The sequence below is a fragment of the Macaca thibetana genome, chromosome 18 (genome assembly GCF_024542745.1).
Source record: "Macaca thibetana thibetana isolate TM-01 chromosome 18, ASM2454274v1, whole genome shotgun sequence".
Taxonomy (NCBI): domain Eukaryota; kingdom Metazoa; phylum Chordata; class Mammalia; order Primates; family Cercopithecidae; genus Macaca; species Macaca thibetana.
Genome location: NC_065595.1, coordinates 30929845 through 30949546, shown reverse-complemented (window position 1 = coordinate 30949546; position 19702 = coordinate 30929845). Strand labels below are relative to the sequence as shown.

Below are 19702 nucleotides of genomic sequence, written 5' to 3'. Positions count from 1 at the left end.
CCCTCATGGCAATGGTGTTGCCTTTTCCCCTGGAGATCAAAGCTTTTATCCATAGGGAAGTTGGGGGAGAAACATCTGGCAGGGGTTTTGTGCCCCTCCTGCCGTGGCTGCTGTCCCAGTCCCTCAGGCCTGTATCATGAGGGATGCTTTCTCATACCCTCCCCCACCCGCCTGGGGTCGTGGGGGAAAGCCTGGAAAAGGGTGCAGACTCTTGCTTCGGACTTCCCACTTTCTTGCCCACCCATACTCCGTCCCTAGCAGTTTGTTAAGTATTCCAGCTGAATCCTTACTGCTGTGCGTCTGCGGGGCCCCAGGTGCACCAGTGTTCACGCCCCATCTCGTCCTGTGGGCACCTGTCTCTTCTTAGATTTCAGGCTAGTTGGCTGAACCTGAGCTCTCTGATAGCTTCAATGAGAGTTCTAAACTTGCAGGTTTCCAGCTTTTTTGTTATTGTAAAGGTGTGAGCAATGTTCTTTCCAGATTGCTGCATCTAAAGCAGAAACTGGGAGTCAGAATTGAGTGAATTTAAAGGAAAAGATAAGGAAAAAAATCGTTTGTGGACTGAATTGGTAACCACTTCTCTTGTAGGATAATGCCATTTGGTCTTTCTAATCCTGTGAGGTAAGTAATCACCATTCCCATTTACAGATGAGGTTCTGAGAGGATGAGAAAGGATCTGGGGTTCCTCTCTGGTCCTGCCTGATTGCACGGGAACAGCTGCTCTCTGCTGCCTTCTGAGGCTGTGAAGTACGAGTGTGAGATTAGGGAGGAACCCATGGAAGGAGGCGGTGTGGCCCTCTGTCCTCAGCCTGCACTAAAGCGAGCTCGCAGGGACTGGGCTTGGGGAGTTTAGGGCGATGAGGGAGGAACTGGCATGGCTTGGGTGGGCTGAGGCTCTGGCTGGGACTCACACAGGGACTCAGTAGGAAGTGGATTGTAGGGAAAAATGGCACTAACGGCTGGAGAGACCTGGATGGCTCTCTAGCGAGTCCCTTGCTGCCCATGCGAGAGACAGCAGAGTCCTCACAGCCTTGGAATGTGGCTCAGTCCCAGGGCCGGGATGGAGTGTTTGCCAGTGTCAGGGAATCCAGACTTGGCCCTGTGTGTGGAGACTGGCGGTGGGGAACTGTGTATGGGAAAAGCACAAATGGAGATGGAGCTGCTGGAGAACCACCCCGAAGCTTCTGCTCAGTCACAGCCTGCTCTCCCTCCCTCCGAAGCACTCCCAGGCCCACACGCCAAGGCAAAGGGTAGGAGTGCACACAAATACAAACACACACACACACACAATCCTTTTGTGACTTCCCTTTGAAGTTTTCAATTATGTTTTCATTCATTTATATATTCCTTTATTCATGCAATAAATATTCATTACTGCCAAGTTCTGCACCCTGGATAACCTGATCTTCCTGAGTGAAGGGGGTAGGGATGCAGAAAGCATGCAGCTTAGTGGCCCTTGGTGCTCTGCTTCTCTCAGAGATGACCCGAGGAAGGGCCTGAGTGTGGGAAGGAGTAAGGATCAGTTTTCCGGAACCCCTTCAAGTAAGTAATGCACCAATGTTACCTGGGTGGCTTGCCAGGTGCCAGAACTCTGCTGGGGCCACGCATAAGCTTCAGCTTCAAGCACACCTCTCCCTACACAAAAAACCACAGATCCTCAGCGTGCTATTAGCATTGTGCAGTCCTGTCCTAACCTCTTCCTCCCCCTCCCCCTCCCCCTCCCCCTCCCTCTCCCCCTCCCCCTCCTCCCTCCCCAACACATCCCCCCAGCAGACCGCTCTGCTGGACTGCTTGTTTCCAAGGCTGGTCTTCCACTTTTAGGCCTCTAAGCTTGCCTCCTTCCCCTCTGCGCATCCAAACCACCATACCCTTCAAGGCTCAGCTTCAATGCCACCCCATCCAGGAAGCCTCTGAATCCTCCAATGAGAATTAATCAGACTTTTTTTTTTCTCTTTTCTTTTTTTTTAAGATGGAGTCTGGCTCTGTCGCCTAGGATGGAGTGCAGTGGCGTAATCTCAGCTCACTGCAACCTCCACCTCCTAGGTTCAAATGATTCTCCTGCCTCAGCTTTCCAAATAGCTGGGATTACAGGCATGCACCTGCATGCCCAGCTAATTTTTGTATTTTTAGTAGAGACAGGGTTTCGCCATGTTATCCAGGCTGGTCTCGAACTCCTGACCTCAGGTGATCCACCCGCCTCAGCCTGCCAAAGTGCTGGGATTACAGGTATGAGCCACTGCACCCGGCCCAGGCTAACATCTTGACTGTCACATCAGATGGCTTGTACGTCTCTCGCACGTGTGCCTCATTTGGTCCTGTCTTGCTAGAGGCAGCTCCTGGTAGCTGAATTATGCCTGACTCCCAGATTGTGCTCAGCAACAGAACTATGGCCAGGCCATCTCCAGTATAAGCCTTTCTAGGGCTTCCTATTGCTCTCAAGATCAAGTTCGAACCTGCACGTCTCGTGTGACCTCACCTCACTCTTCTGCCCATCTGTAACTCCTTAAGAGCAGGGACTAGGGCATAGTATGTTTTATTCCTGAGTTTCTGATACATTTCCTGGCACATAGTAAATATATGTACTCAATAAATATGTGTCAAAATGAAATGAAATTCCAGTTGAATAATTGATTTCTACAAGCCAAGGATAAGCTTGCTTCCACACAGGGAAACAACAGACTGGCCTGATGCTCCCCCTTCCTCATTCCACATTTCTTTAGTGTGATTCAGGAAATAAATTGAGTTATAATTATTTGGCAAAATATTCAGATGAGCCCTTCAGTCATGAGTTCTATAACCAGCAAATCCTTGACATCAGCAATGGAACTGCTGCTGGTTGCCTCCCGTCTTTTTGGGAATAACAACAAAAGTTTCTACCAGCCTTTGTTGTGGACAGTGTTAAGAAAGCAAGTGAAAAGTCCCTTTGTTGTTTTTCAGGTTTCTTGGGAAGAAGGGTCCTTGGAACTGAAGATGATTTTGGGGAGTGAAAGAAACCACCTTTTCCTGGTAGTAGCAGAGCCAAAACTCCAGCCTTCAACCCACAGACCCGGGTCTGTCCCCAGGCATTAGCACCCTCCTCGGGGCCCCGTTGTCATCTGTGACTTTTGCCTCCTGCATCTCAGTTTCCGTGCCTGTCAAGTGGAGATATGATACCTCATTCTGGGGAGAGACAATGAAGTACTGCGGTGAAAAGTACACGTGCTGTACAAAATTAGGAAATCCTCGTCACCAGACTTAGAGAAACATACAAAGTGGAGTTGACTCCCAGGATGGAGACACAGCTTCCCAGGTAAGGACATGGCTCAGTTTTCACCACGCTGAGCTGCTGCCTGAACCCAGGGTGATGGAGCCCAGGGCTGGCCTTTCAGCCCTGGCCACACCTGCTGGATTTCGGGTCACGTGTGCAGCCAGTTCGCCACCCCTCCGCTCACCCAGTGAGCTGACTGAAGCTCTGCCCTGACAGACTTCGGGCTGCTCGAGCCTTTTTGTCTTTCTCATTCCCTCATGAAAATGCCAATGCTGGCCAAAGACAGAAGCAGTGAGGGGCTCCTGACTCTTAAAGGCATCAGGATCACCTGGGGATCTTATTAAAAAGGCAGGCTTTGGAGTCTCGACCTCAGAGGTTCACGGTGGGTCAGCTGTTGAGGTGGGACCAAGGGATGTGTGTAGTTAGCAGTTGCTCAATTTGCTAGGGAGCCAGACAGCAGGACACTATGGAGGAGCCTTGTGTCTGGATCAAGAAAGCGGCCCTCGAAGGGGAAATGGAGCTCCAGCAAAGAGACGTGCAGCCAGGATTAGGGGTACAAAGCCGGGGTGGATGGAGTGACTTACGCAAAGACAAGTCAGGGCTTCCTCCTGGGCTTAGGCCCGAGGACTTAGGGGAGTGACTGCATGGGGCCAGGAAAGGGGAGCTCAGAGGGGCCAAACCTGGAGGCCACCATGCTGCAACTCACCTCAGACAGCTGGGTAAACTGAGGCAAGTTAGCTCATCCCCTGTCCTCAGGATGTAGTGCCTAGGAGCCTGCCAGGCAGGAGGGCCTGGAGGAAGAGCCTTACATTTTCCTTGTAGGAGCAGTGACGTGAGGCTAGGCCCTGAGAATCCTTCACTCTCTCGCTCTCCTGGAGGGCAAAAGACAGGCCTGATCACCGGTCCCCTCCAGCACTGTTTGGCTCAGATACTAGCGGAGCAGGGAGTGGGTCCACTGGGACTCCCTGGAAGACCACTTTACAGCTCTGGAAAGCCCCCTAGCAGTGCCTTCCTGACCCCTTGGCCTCAATTGTTTGCTGTGTCCGGCTTCATGTGTTTCTAAAGGAAACGTCTACATATTTGAGACGTGATTCTATCTGATGCCAGCCTGATACTTCCAGCAGCTTCTTCACTCCCCCAAAGCTAAAAATGATGACTTAAAGAGGCCATGGTCACGGGCCTAAACCCAGGTCTGGGAAGTGCAGGCTTAGCATCTAGTCCACTAACCTTGGCCATGGGCTATGGCAAACTTGGTTTTCATCATCTATAAAATGTTGGGGCTGGGGAGAGTAAGAAGGAGAATTTGAATTTCAAACTTTTCTCTTCTTGACTGTGGAAACCTTTCTTCAAGAAAAGCTGACAGAGGAAGCAAATATCTGAGGATCCTCTTGGAGCTGCTGCTGTGTTTGAAATGGGAACAGGAACATCAGGCTCCATGCTCCTTCCTCAGTGTAGGCAGAAAGCCCAGGGCTCTTTTGGGCCTGTTGTGTTTTGTTTGAGACAGGGTCTTGCTGTTTCACTCAGGCTAGAGTGGTGCAGGGGCATAATCATAGCTCACTGAAGCCTCAAACTCCTGGGCTCAAGTGATCCTCCTGCCTCAGCCTCTCAAATAGCTGGGACTACAGGTGCGTGCCACCACACCCTGCTAATTTTTATTTTTCTATTTTTTGTAGAGACATATGTTGCCCAGGCTGGTCTTGAACTCCTGGCCTCAAGTGGTCCTCCTGTCTTGGCCTCACAAAGTTTTGAGATTACAGGCGTAAGCCACCATGCCTAGCCCAGGGCCTATTAAAAAACCCATGAATGTGGCCCAGCCATCCTACTTCTAGGTATTTACCCAAGAGAAATGAAAACATATGTCCACACAAACACTTGTACACAAATGTTCATGGCAGCCATTTTGGTAATAGCTCCAAACTGGAAGCAACCCAAATGTCCATCAACAGAAGAATGGATAGACAAATCGTTCTATATTTGTACAATGAATGAAAAAGAACCAATGAAATGGAATTGAATGAACTATTGATGTGTGCAGCAGCCTGGATGAGCCTCAGAATCATGATGCTGAAATGAAAGAAGTCAGACCAGGCCAGGCGTGGCGCTCACGCCTGTAATCCTGGCACTTTGGGGGGCCAAGACAGGAGGACCACTTAAGACCAGGAGTTCAAGACCAGCCTGGGCAACATACATCTCTACAAAAAGTAAAAAATAAAAATTAGCTGGGTGTGGTGGCTCATGCCTATAATCCCAGCACTTTGGGAGGGCAGATTACTTGAGATCAGGAGTTCAAGATCACCTTGGCCAACACATTGAAACCTCTTCTCTACTAATAATACAAAAATTAGCCTGGCGTGGTGGCACGTCTGTAATCCCAGCTACTCAGGAGGCTGAGGCAAGAAAATTGCTTAAACGCAGGAGGCAGAGGTTGCAGTAAGCTGAGATCACCCCACTGCACTCCAGCTTGGGCGACAGAATGAGACTCTATCAAAAAAAAAAAAAACAGGCAAAACATTTTTTATTTTATTTATATAAAATTCTAGAAAATTCCAACTAACCTATAGTGAAAAACCAGACCATTGATTGCCTAGGGATGGGGTGGGGAGGAAGGGAAAGATTACAAAGGGGTATTAGGAAATTTTAGGAGTGATGGAAACTATTCTACACCTTGATTAAGATGTGGTTTTATGAGTGAATACAAATCTCAAAACATATCAAATTGTATTTTTAAATATGTGCAGTTTATTGTAAGTTAATTATACCTCAGTAAAGTTGTAAAAGAAAAAAAAAATGCCAAGAGAGTTTTTCATCTTAGAGAACTAGCTTAAAAAACAAAAATTCTCACCAAGCCTGGTGCAGTGGCTCACTCCTTCAGTCCCAGCACTTTTTTTTTTTTTTTTTTTTTGAGAGGGAGTCTTACTCTGTCACCCAGGTTGGAGTGCAATGGCGTGATTTCAGCTCACTGCAACCTCCATCTCTAGAGTTCAAGCGATTCTCCTACCTCAGCCTCCTGAGTGGCTGGGATTACAGGTGTCCACTACCACGCCCGGCTAATTTTTGTATTTTTAATAGGGATGGGGTTTTACCATGTTGATCAGGCTGGTCTTGAACTCCTGACCTCAAGTGATCTGCCCACCTTGGCTTCCCAAAGCGCTGGGATTACAGGTGTGAGCCACTGTGCCTGGCCCAGTCCCAGCAATTTGTGGGGCTGAGGAGGGTGGATCGCTTGAGCCCAGGAGTCTGAGACCAGCTTAGGTAACATGGTGAAACCGCATCTCTACAAAAAATACAAAAATCAGTTGGGCACGGTGACATGTGTCTGTAGTTCCAGTTACTCTGGAAGCTGAGGTGGGAGGATCGCTTGAGCCCAGGAGGTCAAGTCTGCAGAGAACCATGATGGTGCCATTGCACTCCAACCTGGGTAACAGAGTGAGACCGTGTCTCAAAAAAAAAAAAAAAAAAAATTCTCACCCAGTTCTCACCAAATCTAGTCCTGTGAGGGTCTCTCCAGAGACCTGTGACCAGTGTTGAGCCCAGTTCCGGTCCTGCTAGTGTTCAGTCACCTGGCTGGGGAGAGGTGCTGGAGGTTTCTGGAAAGGTACAGGTGACAACCCCTTTCCCCTTTTGCTGCAAATAGCATGAGAAATCAGTTTTCTGTTTTCAAGTGGCTGCAAAGCAAGAGTCCCTTAGTTTCACGTTTGCTATATCCTCACCCAGCAGGGCTAGTTGTACTCCCATTAATGAACCTTCAAAAAGCCCAACGCTCTCCTCTCCACTCCCAGTTTTGTTCTTTAATCTTCAGACTGTCTTTTTAGGGGGCTGGCTCCCACCCGGGGCTTGCTGAAGACAAGCACCCTGAGGACCTGTCCCTTGGGAGCTGCTTCTTCGGGAACGGGGCCACAGTAGTATGGGCAGCAGATGGGGTAGGGGCGCTAGGTCACAGATTTTCCAGACATCTGACTGAAATGAAACAAAACAAAACAAAACAAAACAAAACAGGCTTGTACTGCCAGGTATAAAAGAGAGAAGCCAGGCGGCGTTCATGACGTCCTTCTCTGCCAAGAGCCTCTAAGTGCTTGGCAGGACTCAGAGATTTACCAGGAAAGCACTAATCAAGTGCTTTGGTTTGATTACTTTGTTTTAAAAAGTCCTTTCCTAGTACCTGTATGTGCTGAGTGCTGTGCTGGGTGCTGGGTGCTGGGAACTGTGCAGTAAGCTCATGATTGAGTGGGCATGATCCAATCAGAGATAAGCCCAGGGGCTGTGGGGTGCCATGTGGGTGAAGGTGGTCATGTGCCACTTTGAGGCCATGCCAGACACTTTCTAAGTTCCTGCATTCTTCCAAAATGTTAGGAATTAAAGCAAGGGGAGGTTCTCTTGGCCCAGAATCATCAGGCAGGGAGGACATGGGAAACCATGAAGGAGAGGAAGAAATGGTAAGTCCAATGGGAAAGCCAGAAATCAATCCAGTATGAGAAATAGAGTTTAATTCAATTGGCCACAGTGCTCAATATGACAACAATTATGTAAAAGTTGAATAAAAAACAGAAATGTGTGAATTCCACACAGATATATCCACTGTTGGAAATGCATATAAGCTATCTATGGGGTATGCCTCAAACTGAAGATAATGGTTATTTTGAGGGCATGGAATAATCAAGAAAGACTTTTGCTTTATATTTGAATATTTAATAATTAACTTTCCGAGATATCTGTGAATTTTTCTTTTATTTACTTTTTCAAATTTTTTTTGCTTCTAAATGACAAATATGCCATATTTTTCAATTTTCTTGTATTTTTTTAAAAAATCTTTGTAATTTTTTATTTTTATCAGAGATGGAGTTTCACCATGTTGGCCAGGCTGGTCTCAAACTCCTGGCCTCAAGTGATCCACCTGCCTCAGCCTGCAAAGTGCTAGGATTATAGGCATGAGCCACCATATCTGGCCGATTATAGTAAAACATATATAACACAAAAATTTACCATCTGAACCATTTCTTTCTCCCCCCCCCCCAAAACAGAGTCTGACTCTGTCACCCAGGCTGGAGTGCAGTGGCATGATCTTGGCTCACTGCAACCTCCATCTCCCGGGTTCAAGTGATTCTCCTGCCTTAGCCTCCCAAGTAGCTGGGATTATAGGTGCCCGCCACCACACCTGGCTATTTTTTGTATTTTTAGTAGAGAGGGGGTTTCACCATGTTGGCTAGGCTGGTCTCAAACTCCTGACCTCAGGTGATCTGTCCACCTCGGCCTCCCAAAGTGGGATCACAGGCATGAACCACTGTGCCCGGCCCATCTGAACCATTTGTAAGTGAATGGTTCAGTGGCATTAAGTACATTCACAATGTTGTGCTGTTATCACCACTACCCATCTCTAGAGCATTTTCATATTCCCAAACTGAAATTCTGCATCCATTAAACACTAACTCCTCATTCCCCTTTTTCCCACCAGCCCCCTGGCAACCACTGTTCTGTTTTCTGCCTCTAGGAATGTGACTGCTCTAGGTATCTCATGTAAGCGGAATCATACAGTATTTGTCCTTTTGTGTCTGGTTTACTTCACTTAACAAAGTGTTTTCAAGGTTCATCCATGTCGTAGCATGTGCCAGAATTTCCTTCTTTTTGAAGGCTGAATAATATTCCACTCTGTGGATATTCCACACTTTGTTTACATACACCTCTATTGATGGGCATTTGGGTTGTTTCCACCTTTAGCTATTTTGAATAATGCTGCTATGAACCGGGGTGTGCAAATAACGTTTGAGTCCTTGTTTCCAGTTTTTTGGAGGAACATACCCAGAAGTGGGATTGCTGATCATATGGTAATCTATGTTAAATTTTTTTGAGGAGCCACAATACTGGCTCCCACAGTAGCTGCTCCATTTTGCATACCCACCAGCAACATACCAGGGCCCCAATTTTCCCACATCTTCATCAACACTTGTTATTTTCCGTTTCTTTGGTTACAGCCATCCTAATGGGTGTGAGGTGGTACCTTATTGTGGCTTTGATTTGCATTTCCTTAGCAATTAATGATGGTGAGCATATTTCATGTGGATCCGTAAATTTCTAGCAATATTTAAAAGATTTCAGCAATAGAGAAAAATATAGTGGAATATCTGGAAAACCTTACATATCTATCTTACCTCTTGAAATGTTTCTGGTTTTCAACAAACATGATGTTGTTTACCTTCCGCTGTGTGGAGTGGCTCTAGATGGTGGCGTCGTCAATAGCCACCGCTCATCTCTGAGACTGCTTGACCTTGAAGCAGTTTCTGGAAATGCCCCCGAACAGCTGTTGATGAATCCACATGGTTTAAGGAGACTTGCTAAAGGTGGGTGGGTGGTCTGGCTGTCTTTACTTTATTGGGTTTCTCGTTTACAAAGTGAGTCAATAGTTTTTTCTCAATGCCCACTCGTCCCCATCTCTAGTCAGCTCTGGTAGCTGGTTTCTGATCCAGAGAGGAGATGTTTGTAAGATGCAGCCCAATTCAGAGTGAACATTGAGACTTCTCGGCTAAAATGTGCAATCTCTGAGACTAAAAAGCTCAAGCCATTATAATGATATGACTCATTCTTGAAATAACACATTTTTACATTTTTGGATCAAACTGGAAGTTGAGCTGACTATCGCTCATCTGTCACACCCTTTTCTGTTTGACTGTTTTCAAAGCCTAGCCTAGCCTTCTGGGGTAAAGTGGTGTTTATTAAAGATAAACATTTAAGTTCCCCTTTGGGTTCCCAGAAGGCATAGATATTATGGTAGGAGGTTCCCACCTGGGGAAAGTGCTCAGAGAGCAACTTATTCAAAATCTCACTAGAGTTGCAATTCAATTAAAGAAGCTTCCAGAGCCCACCTTTGTGGGCTTTTGCCCTGCAATTTCTTCTGTCATCTTTTTTTTTTTTTTTTCTTGCAACTCCCAACATTTATTTGGTGTAATAATAAAAATGATAAAAAAAAAAAATCAGGGATTGTTTGACACCTTTTTTCCTAAATGGAAACCTTCACCAAAAGAGGATAAAAGATTTAAAGGTAAGTTCTTTCTCCAAAATGAACAAATGACCTCAGTTTTAATTCTTACTGAGGTTACTAAGTAGCCATCAGTATATTATTTTCAACTTGTGTCTAGGAGGGAAATTCTTATGTAGGGGGAGGTAGGGCGTTAGCAGAGAAATCAAGTTGTCAGTCGGGAGCCAGCCAGCTTCTGCCCTGCAGTTGCTGCTAGAGCTTCACTGAGCTGCCTATACACAGGCCTGTTTCACGGTGGGATTGAGGAGAGGCCGAATGAATGGCCTTTTGCTAAGCTGGTGGGCACTGCAAGTTCTAGCATTTTCTACCCACCAGAAAGGCAAAAGGTGAGGTCTTTACGGGAAAATCTGATGCCCCCAGCTCCTACGAAGGCTGTAGCCCAGAATTAAATCACCCAGTACTTGGTAAAATGTTGAGGTAAGTGGTCTAGTGAACTGCCATCTTCTCTATCTGGCAAATGGTCACCTAGGCTGGAGTGCAGTGGCATGAGCTCAACTCACTGCAGCCTCTGCCTCCCAGGTTCAAGCGATTCTCCTGCTTCAGCCTCCCTAGTAGCTGGGATGACAGGTGTGCACCACCACACCTGGCTAATTATTGTATTTTTAGTAGAGAGAGGGTTCCACCATAGGTCAGGAGAGTCTCGAACTCCTAACCTCAAGTGACCTGCCTGCCTTGGCCTCCCAAAGTGCTGGGATTACAGGCACGTGGCCCCTGGCTAATGTTTTATCTGCTCTTCAAGACCCAGCTGAGGCCCTGTCTCCTTGATACAGCCTTTCTTGGCTCCCCTGGGCAGCTGGAAACTCCCTCCTCTGGGCATCCTCAGCACCTCAAGAGCACTGAGTCCGTCCAAATAGGGTCCAGTGTTGACATTTTCTCTCTCCCATTAGCCTAGAACCTTGCAAAATGTCTGGCACATCACAGGCCTTCATCAGTCTGTGAATGCTTTTTCACTTCTTGCTGTGGTTTCTGACAAGGGAGAACCAGGCTCCCCTAGTTTGCACCCTGGTTTTCTTTGGAGGCTATGAGACCGAAGAGAGGACACCACTAGTGCCACTCAGGGGGATGAATGCTATTCCTGTTCCCATCTTCATAGGAAGATGCTCCCAATGGCAGCTCCTTTGCTGGAGTTTGGAGTTGAAGGGGGAAGTATGGGTTTCATACTGAGAAAAGCCATGCACCTATAATTGTAGGCACTTTCCCAGAAACTGGAGCCTGACCCCAGGACTGCGCCCTGCCGAGCTCTGCTGGGTCACAGTCAGCCTCTGCATTTCCCCGGGGGCTTCCTGATGCCAGGGCCAGAAACGGGCTAGGGACTGCCAAGGGGACAGCTAAGGAGCTGAGGAGCCACTGACGTGCCAATTCCTTCTCTGTGCAGATTTTAGAGGGGAATGAAAGTCAAGAAAACGGCCGTTTACAAATGCATGTGTATGTTCACTGGAGCATTATGCACAATAGCAGAGACGTGGAATCAACCTAGGTGCCCATCAGTGGTGGACTGGATAAAAGAAAATGTGGTACATATACCACGGAACACTATGCAGCCACGAGAAGAATGAAATCATGTCCTTTGTGGCAACGTGGGTGCAGCTGGAGGCCATTATCCTAAGCAATTTAATGCAGGAACAGAAAGCCTAATGTGGCAGGCTGGGTCTCACTAACGCAGGCCTCCATAGCAACTGTTTCAGCACTGACTGAGTGGGTAAGTTAAATATTAAAAGTGGAAAGAGCCAGTGTCTTTATACAAAGGCTGGGATGTAACAAAAGCCCACCAAGAGTTTTGCCCAGGCCTTTTCTGGACCTTGAAGCATGACAAGATAAAGAAGGAATCTTTAACAGGACCCATTTAGGATTAAACAAGTTTTTATTGAGGGTCTGAGGAAACTCCCCAGACCTCCACAAACAAGTTTATTAGGGGTCTGAAGGAACTCCGCAAACCTCCATGATTTAGCAGGAGACAAGATAAGGGTAATTACCCCAGCACCTGCACCCATCTGGATTAAGTAAATTTACTGAGGCTCCAGAGGAAGGTCTTCAAGACTCAGACCTTACAGATTAAAAAGTTAATCACTTATGTCTTCAGATGAATGCACACTTACACGTGGACATGTAGCTTAGAAGGTATATAAACTTTGTAATTTTGAGTTGGCCTGGCGAAAATTTCCAGGCCTTCTCCCTGTAATTGGTTACAGAAATAAAATCTCTCTTCTTTCCCAGGTCATCTACATCCCTTATTGGCACACGAGAATAAGCAGCCAAACCCTTGGTTTGGTCCGGGAACAATAATGTTACATGTTTTCATGTATAAGTGGGAGCTAAACATTGAGTACACAAAAACAAGATGGAAATAACAGATACTGGCAACTGCTAGAGCCGGGTGGGCAGAAGGGGGCATGGGCTGAAAAACTCCCCATTGGGTACTGTGCTCACTTACCTTGGGACAGGATCATTCATGTCCCAAACCTGAACATCATGCAATATACCCATGTAACAAACCTTCTCATGTACCCCTGGAATCCAAAAGGAAAGTCAAGAGTTAAGAAAACTACCATTTGTGGAATGCCTGCTGGGCACCTGCCCAGAACTGTAGCCCAGTTTTCTGTGCCTTTGCCTACCGAGAGCCACTGGCAAGACTGGGCCTGGAAGATGTGGCAGTCTTGAGCCTTTTTCAGATTTCTTCTAATAGATTTGCTTTAATTTAAAGAACAAAATCTCTCTCACTCCCTTGTTTCTCTCTCTCTCTCTCTCTGCATTTGGAACACAGATTCATCAAAACCTTTTAACATAATCCAGTGGTGGCTTTAAGTTATTGGTGTTAATGATTATTTTTAAATTTTTTAAAATTATACTTTAAGTTCAGGGGTACATGTGCAGAATGTGCAGGTTTGTTACATAGACATACACATGCCATGGTGGTTTCCTGCACCCATCAACCTGTCACCTACATTAGGTATTTCTCTTAATGCTATCCCTCCCCTTGTCCCCACCCCCCTACAGGCCCCGGTGTGTGATATTCCCTTCCATGTGTCCATGTGTTCCCATCGTTCAACTCCCACTTATGAGTGAGAACATGCGGCGTTTAGTTTTCTGTTCTTGTATCAGTTTACTGAGAATGATACTTCATCCATGTCTCTGCAAAGAACATGAACTCATCATTTTTTTTTATGGCTGCATAGTATTCCATGGTGTATATGTGCCACATTTTCTTAATCCAGTCTATCATTGATGGACATTTGGGTTGGTTCTAAGTCTTTCCTATTGTGAGTAGTGCCATAATAAACATGTGTGTGCATGTGTCTTTATAGTAGCATGATTTATAATCCTGTGGGTATATACCCGGTAATGGGATTGCTAGGTCAAATGGTATTTCTAGTTCTAGATCCTTGAGGAATTGCCACACTGTCTTCCACAATGGTTGAACTAATTTACACTCCCACCAACAGTGTAAAAGCATTCCTATTTCTCCACATCCTCTTCAGCATCGGTTGTTTCCTGACTTTTTAATGATTGCTATCCTAACTGGCATGAGATGGTATCTCATTGTGGTTTTGATTTGCATTTCTCTAATGACCAGTGATGATGAGCATTTTTTCATGTTTATTGGCTGCATAAATGTCTTCTTTTGAGAAGTGTCTGTTCATATCCTTCTCCCACTTTTTGATGGGGTTGTTTTTTTCTTGGAAATTCATTTAAGCTCTTTGTAGATTCTGGGTATTAGCCCTTTGTGAGATGGGTAGATTGCAAAAATTTTCTCCCATTCTGCAGGTTGCCCGTTCACTCTGATGAGAGTTTCTTTTGCTGTGCAGAAGCTCTTTAGTTTAATTAGATCCCATTTGTTAATTTTTGCTTTTGTTGCCATTGCTTTTGGTGTTTTACTCATGAAGTCTTTGCCCATGCCTATGTCCTGAATGGTATTGCCTAGGTTTTCTTCTAGGATTTTTATGGTGTTAGGTCTTACGTTTAAGCTTTTAATCCATCTTGAGTTAATTTTTGTATAAGGTGTAAGGAAGGGATGCAGTTTCAGTTTTCCCAACACCATTTATTAAATAGGGAATCCTTTCCCCATTGCTTGTTTTTGTCGGGTTTGTCAAAGATCAGATGGTTGTAGATATGTGGTGTTATTTCTGAGGCCTCTGTTCTGTTCCATTGGTCTATATATCTGTTTTGGTACCAATACCATGCTGTTTTGCTTACTGTAGCCTTGTAATATGGTTTGAAGTCAGGTAGTGTGTTGCCTCCAGCTTTGTTCTTTTTGCTTAGGATTGTCTTGGTTACGGGGACTCTTTTTTGGTTCCATATGAAGTTTAATGTAGTTTTTTCCAATTCTGTGAAGAAAGTCAATGGTAACTTGATGGGGATAGCATTGAATGTATAAATTACTTTGGGCACGATAGCCATTTTCCAATATTGATTCTTCCTATCCATGAGCATGGAATGTTTTTCCATTTGTTTGTGTCCTCTCTTATTTCCTTGAGCAGTGGTATGTAGTTCTCCTTGAAGAGGTCCTTCGCATCCCTTGTAAGCTGGATTCCTAGGTATTTTATTCTCTTAGTAGCAATTGTGAATGGGAGTTCACTCCTTATTTGGCTCTTTGTCTGTTATTGGTGTATAGGAATGCTTGTGATTTTTGCAGATTGATTTTGTATCCTGAGACTTTGCTGAAGTTGCTTATCAGCTTAAGGAGATTTGGGGCTGAGATGATGGAGTTTTCTAAATATACAATCACGTCATCTGCAATCAGGGACAATTTGACTTCTTTTCCTATTTGAACACTCTTCATTTCTTCCTCTTTCCTGATTGCCCTGACCAGAACTTCCAATACTATGTTGAATAGGAGTGGTGAGAGAGGGCATCCTTGTCTTGTGCTGGTTTTCAAAGGGACTCCTTCCAGTTTTTGCCCATTCAGTATGATATTGGCTGTGGGTTTGTCATAAATAGGTCTTATTATTTTGAGATACGTTCCATCAATATCTAGTTTATTTAGAGTTTTTAGCATGAAGGGTGTTGGATTTTGTTGAAGACCTTTTCTGCATCTATTGAGATAATCGTGGTTTTTGTCTTTGGTTCTGTTTATATGATGGATTACATTTATTGATTTGTGTATGTTGAACCAACCTTACATCTCAGAGATGAAGCTGACTTGATCGTGGTGGATAAGCTTTTTGATGTGCTGGTGGATTCGGTTTGCCAGTATTTTATTGAGGATTTTCGCACCAATGTTCATCAGGGATATTGGCCTGAAATTTTCTTTTTTTGTTGTGTCTCTGCCAAGTTTTGGTATCAGGATGATGTTGGCCTCATAAAATGAGTTAGGGAGGACTCCCTCTTTTTCTATTGTTTGGAATAGTTTCAGAAGGAATGGTACCACCTCTTCTTTATACCTCTGGTAGAATTTGGCTGTAAATCTGTCTGGTCCTGGACTTTTTTTGGTTGGTAGGCTATTAATTACTGCCTCAATTTCAAAACTTATTATTGGTCTATTCAGGGATTCAACTTCTTTCTGGTTTAGACTTGGGAAGGTGTATGTGTCCAGGAATTTATCCATTTCTTCTAGATTTTCTAGTTTATTTGCAGAGGTGTTTATAGTATTCTCTGATAGTAGTTTGTTTTTTATTGCATCTATTTTATTCTTCTCTCTTTTCTTCTTTATTAGTATGGCTAGTGGTCTATCTATTTTGCTGATTTTTTTTTTTTTTTTTTCCAAAAAACCAGCTCCTGGATTCATTGATTGTTTTGAAGGGTTTTTCCTGTCTCTATCTCCTTCTGTTCTGCTCTGTTCTTAGTTATTTCTTGTCTTCTGCTAGCTTTTGAATTTGTTTGCTCTTGCTTCTCTAGTTCTTTTAATTGTGATGTTAGGGTGTTGATTTTAGATCTTTCCTGTTTTCTCTTGTGGGCATTCGGTGCTACAAATTTCCCTCCACACACTGCTTTAAGTGTGTCCCAGAGATTCTGGTGTGTTATGTCTTTGTTCTCATTGGTTTCAAAGAACATCTTTATTTCTGCCTTCATTTCATTATTTATCCAGTAGTCATTCAGGTGCAGGTTGTTCAGTTCCATGTAGCTGTGCAATTTTGAGTGAGTTTCTTAATCCTGAGTTCTAATTTGATTGCACTGTGGTCTGAGAGACTGTTTGTTATGATTTCCGTTCTTTTGCATTTGCTGAGGAGTGTTTTACTTCTAATTACGTGGTCAATTTTAGAATAAGTGCAATGAGGTGCTGAGAAGAATGTATGTTCTGTTGATTTGAGGTGGAGAGTTCTGTAGATGTCTATTAGGTCTGCTTGGTCCAGAGCTGAGTTCAAGCCCTGAATATCCTTGTTAATTTTCTGTCTCATTGATCTGTCTAATATTGACAGTGGGGTGTGAAAATCTCCCACTATTATTGTATGGGAGTCTAAGTGTCTTTGTAGGTCTCTAAGAACTTGCTTTATGAATCTGGGTGCTCCTGTATTGGGTGAATATATATTTAGGATAGTTAGCTCTTGTTGCATTGATCCCTTTAACATTATGTAATGTTGCTCTTTGTCTTTTTTGATCTTTGTTGGTTTAAAGTCTTTTTTAAAATCAGATATTATGATTGTAATTCCTGCTTTTTTTTTTTTTTTTGCTTTCCATTTTCTTGATAAGCATTCTTCTATCCCTTTATTTTAAGCCTCTGTGTGTCTTTGCATGTGAGAGGGGTCTCCTGAATACAGCACACTGATGGGTCTTGACTCTTTATCCAATTTGCCAGTCTGTGTCTTTTAATTGGAGCAGTTAGCCCATTTACATTTAAGGTAAATATTGTTATGTGTGAATTCGATCCTGTCATTATGATGCTAGCTGGTTATTTTGCCCATTAGCTGACACAGTTTCTTCATAGTGTCGATGGTCTTTACAATTTGGTATGTTTTTGCAGTGGCTGGTATCAGTTTTTCCTTTCCATGTTTAGTGCTTCCTTCAGGAGCTCTTGTAAGGCAGGCCTTGTGGTGACAAAATCTCTCAGCATTTGCTTGTCTGTAAAGGATTTTATTTCTCCATCGCTTATGAAGATTAGTTTGGCTGGAAATGAAATTCTGGGTTGAGATTGTTGAATATTGGCCCCACTCTCTTCTGGCTGGTAGAGTTTCTGCAGAAAGATCCGCTGGTAGTCTAATGGGCTTCCCTTTGTGGGTAACCTGACCTTTCTCTCTGGCTGCCCTTAACATTTTTTCCTTAATTTCAACCTTGTTGAGTCTGACTATTATGTGTCTTGGGGTTGCCCTTCTTGAGGAGTATCTTTGTGGTGTTCTCTGTATTTCCTGAATTTGAATATTGGCCTGTCTTGCTAGGTTGGGGAAGTTCTCCTGGATAATATCCTGAAGAGTGTTTTCTACCTTGGTTCCATTCTCCCTGTCACTTTCAGGTACACCAATCAAATGTAGATTTGGTCTTTTCACATAGTCCCATATTTCTTGGAGGCTTTGATTGTTCCTTTTTATTCTTTTTTCTCTAATCTTGTCTTCTCACTTTATTTCATTAAGTGGATCTTCAATCTCTGATATCCTTTCTTCTGCCAGATTGATTTGGCTATTGATACTTTTGTATGCTACATGAAGTTCTCATGGTGTGTTTTTCAGCTCCATCAGGTCATTTGTGTTCTTCTCTAAACTGGTTATTCTAGTTAGCAATTCATCTAACCTTTTTTCAAGGTTCTTAGCTTCCTTGCATTGGGTTAGAACGTGCTCCTTTAGCTCGGAGGAGTTTGTTATTACTCAGCTTCTGAAGCCTACTTTTGTCAATTCGTCAAACTCATTCTCCATCCAGTTTTATTCCCTTGCTGGCAAGGAGTTGTTATCCTTTGGAGGAAAAGAGGCATTCTGGTTTTTGGAATTTTCAGCTTTTCGTACTGGTTTCTCCCCATCTTTGTGGATTTATCTACCTTTGGTCTTTGATGTTGGTGACCTTTGGATGGGGTCTCTGAGTGGACGTACTCTTCCTTTCTATTTATTAGTTTTCCTTCTAACAGGCCCCTCTGCTGCAGGTCTGCTAGAATTTGCTAGAGATCCACTCCAGACCCTGTTTGCCTGGGTATCACCAGTGGAGGCTGCAGAACAGCAAAGATTGGTGCCTGTTCTTTCCTCTGGAAGCTTCATCCCAGAAGGGTACCTGCCAGATGCCAGTCAGGGCTTTCCTGTATGAGGTGTCTGTTGGCCCCTACTGGGAGGTGTCTCCCAGTCAGGATATGTGGGTGTCAGGGACTGGCTTGAGGAGGCAGTCTGACCCTCAGCAGAGCTTGAATGCTGTGCTAGGAGGTACACTGCTGTCTTCAGAGCTGTCAGGCAGGCATATTTAAGTCTGCTGAAGCTGAGCCTGCAGCCGCCCCTTCCCCCAGATGCTCTGTCCCAGTGAGTTGGGAGTTTTATCTATAAGTCCCTGACTGGGGCTGCTGCCTTTGTTTCAGAGATGCACTTCCCAGAGAGGAGAAATCCAGCAGTCTGGCCACAGTGGCCTTGCTGAGCTGCTGTGGGCTCTGCCCAGTTCGAACTTCCTGGTGGCTTTGTTTACACTGTGAGGGTAAAACCACCTACTCAAGCCTCAGCAATGGCGGACAGCCCTTCCCCCCACCAAGCTCGAGTGTCCCAGGTCAATCTCAGACTGCTGTTGTGCTGCCAGTGTGAATTTCAAGCCAGTGGATCTTAGTTTGCTGGGCTCCGTGGGGGTGAGACCCACTGAGCCAGACTACCTGGCTTTAGCCCCCTTTCCAGGGGAGTGAACGGTTCTGTCTCACTGGCGTTCCAGGCACCACTGAGATATGGAAAAAAAAAAAAAAAAAAAAAAAACTCCTGCAGCTAGTTTGGTGTCTGCCCAAATGACCGCCCAGTTTTGTGCTTGAAACCCAGGGTCCTGGTGAAGTAGGCACCAGGGAGAATCTCCTGGTCTGCGGGTTGCGAAAACCATGGGAAAAGCATATTATTTGGGCCGGAGTTATCAGTTCCTCAGGCTCAGTCCCTCACAGCTTCCCTTGGGAAGGGGAGAAAATTCCCTGACCCCTTGCACTTCCTGGTGAGGTGATGCCCCACCCTGCTTTGGTTCGCCCTCTGTGGGCTGCACCAACTGTCCAACCAGTCCCAGTGAGATGAACCGGTTACCTCAGTTGGAAATTTAGAAATCACCCACCTTCTGCATCGATCTTGCTGGGAGCTGCAGACGGGAGCTATTCCTATTCGGCCATCTTGCCAGCAATCGAATAATTATTATTCTTTAAATCTGCCTCTTTTTTTTTTTTTTTTTTTTTTTTTTTTTTTGAGATGGAGTTTCACTCTTGTTGCCCAGGCTGGAATGCAATGGTGCAGTCTTGGCTCACTGCAACCTCCACCTCCTGGGTTCAAGTGATTCTCCTGCCTCAGCCTCCCGAGTGGCTGGGATTTCCAGCATGTGCCACCACACCTGGCTAATTTTTTGTATTTTTT

General features: G+C 44.9%; 1 long non-coding RNA gene across 2 annotated transcripts in view; it reads left to right on the top strand.

The window, feature by feature from the left end:
• Window positions 1-19702, top strand: part of LOC126941330 (uncharacterized) — an 87775-nt gene that overhangs the window by 34048 nt on the left and 34025 nt on the right. For both annotated transcript variants that reach the window (XR_007721249.1, XR_007721250.1), the window contains exon 2: window positions 2938-3289. This is a non-coding gene — a long non-coding RNA (uncharacterized LOC126941330). The remainder of the gene's footprint in view (window positions 1-2937; window positions 3290-19702) is intronic.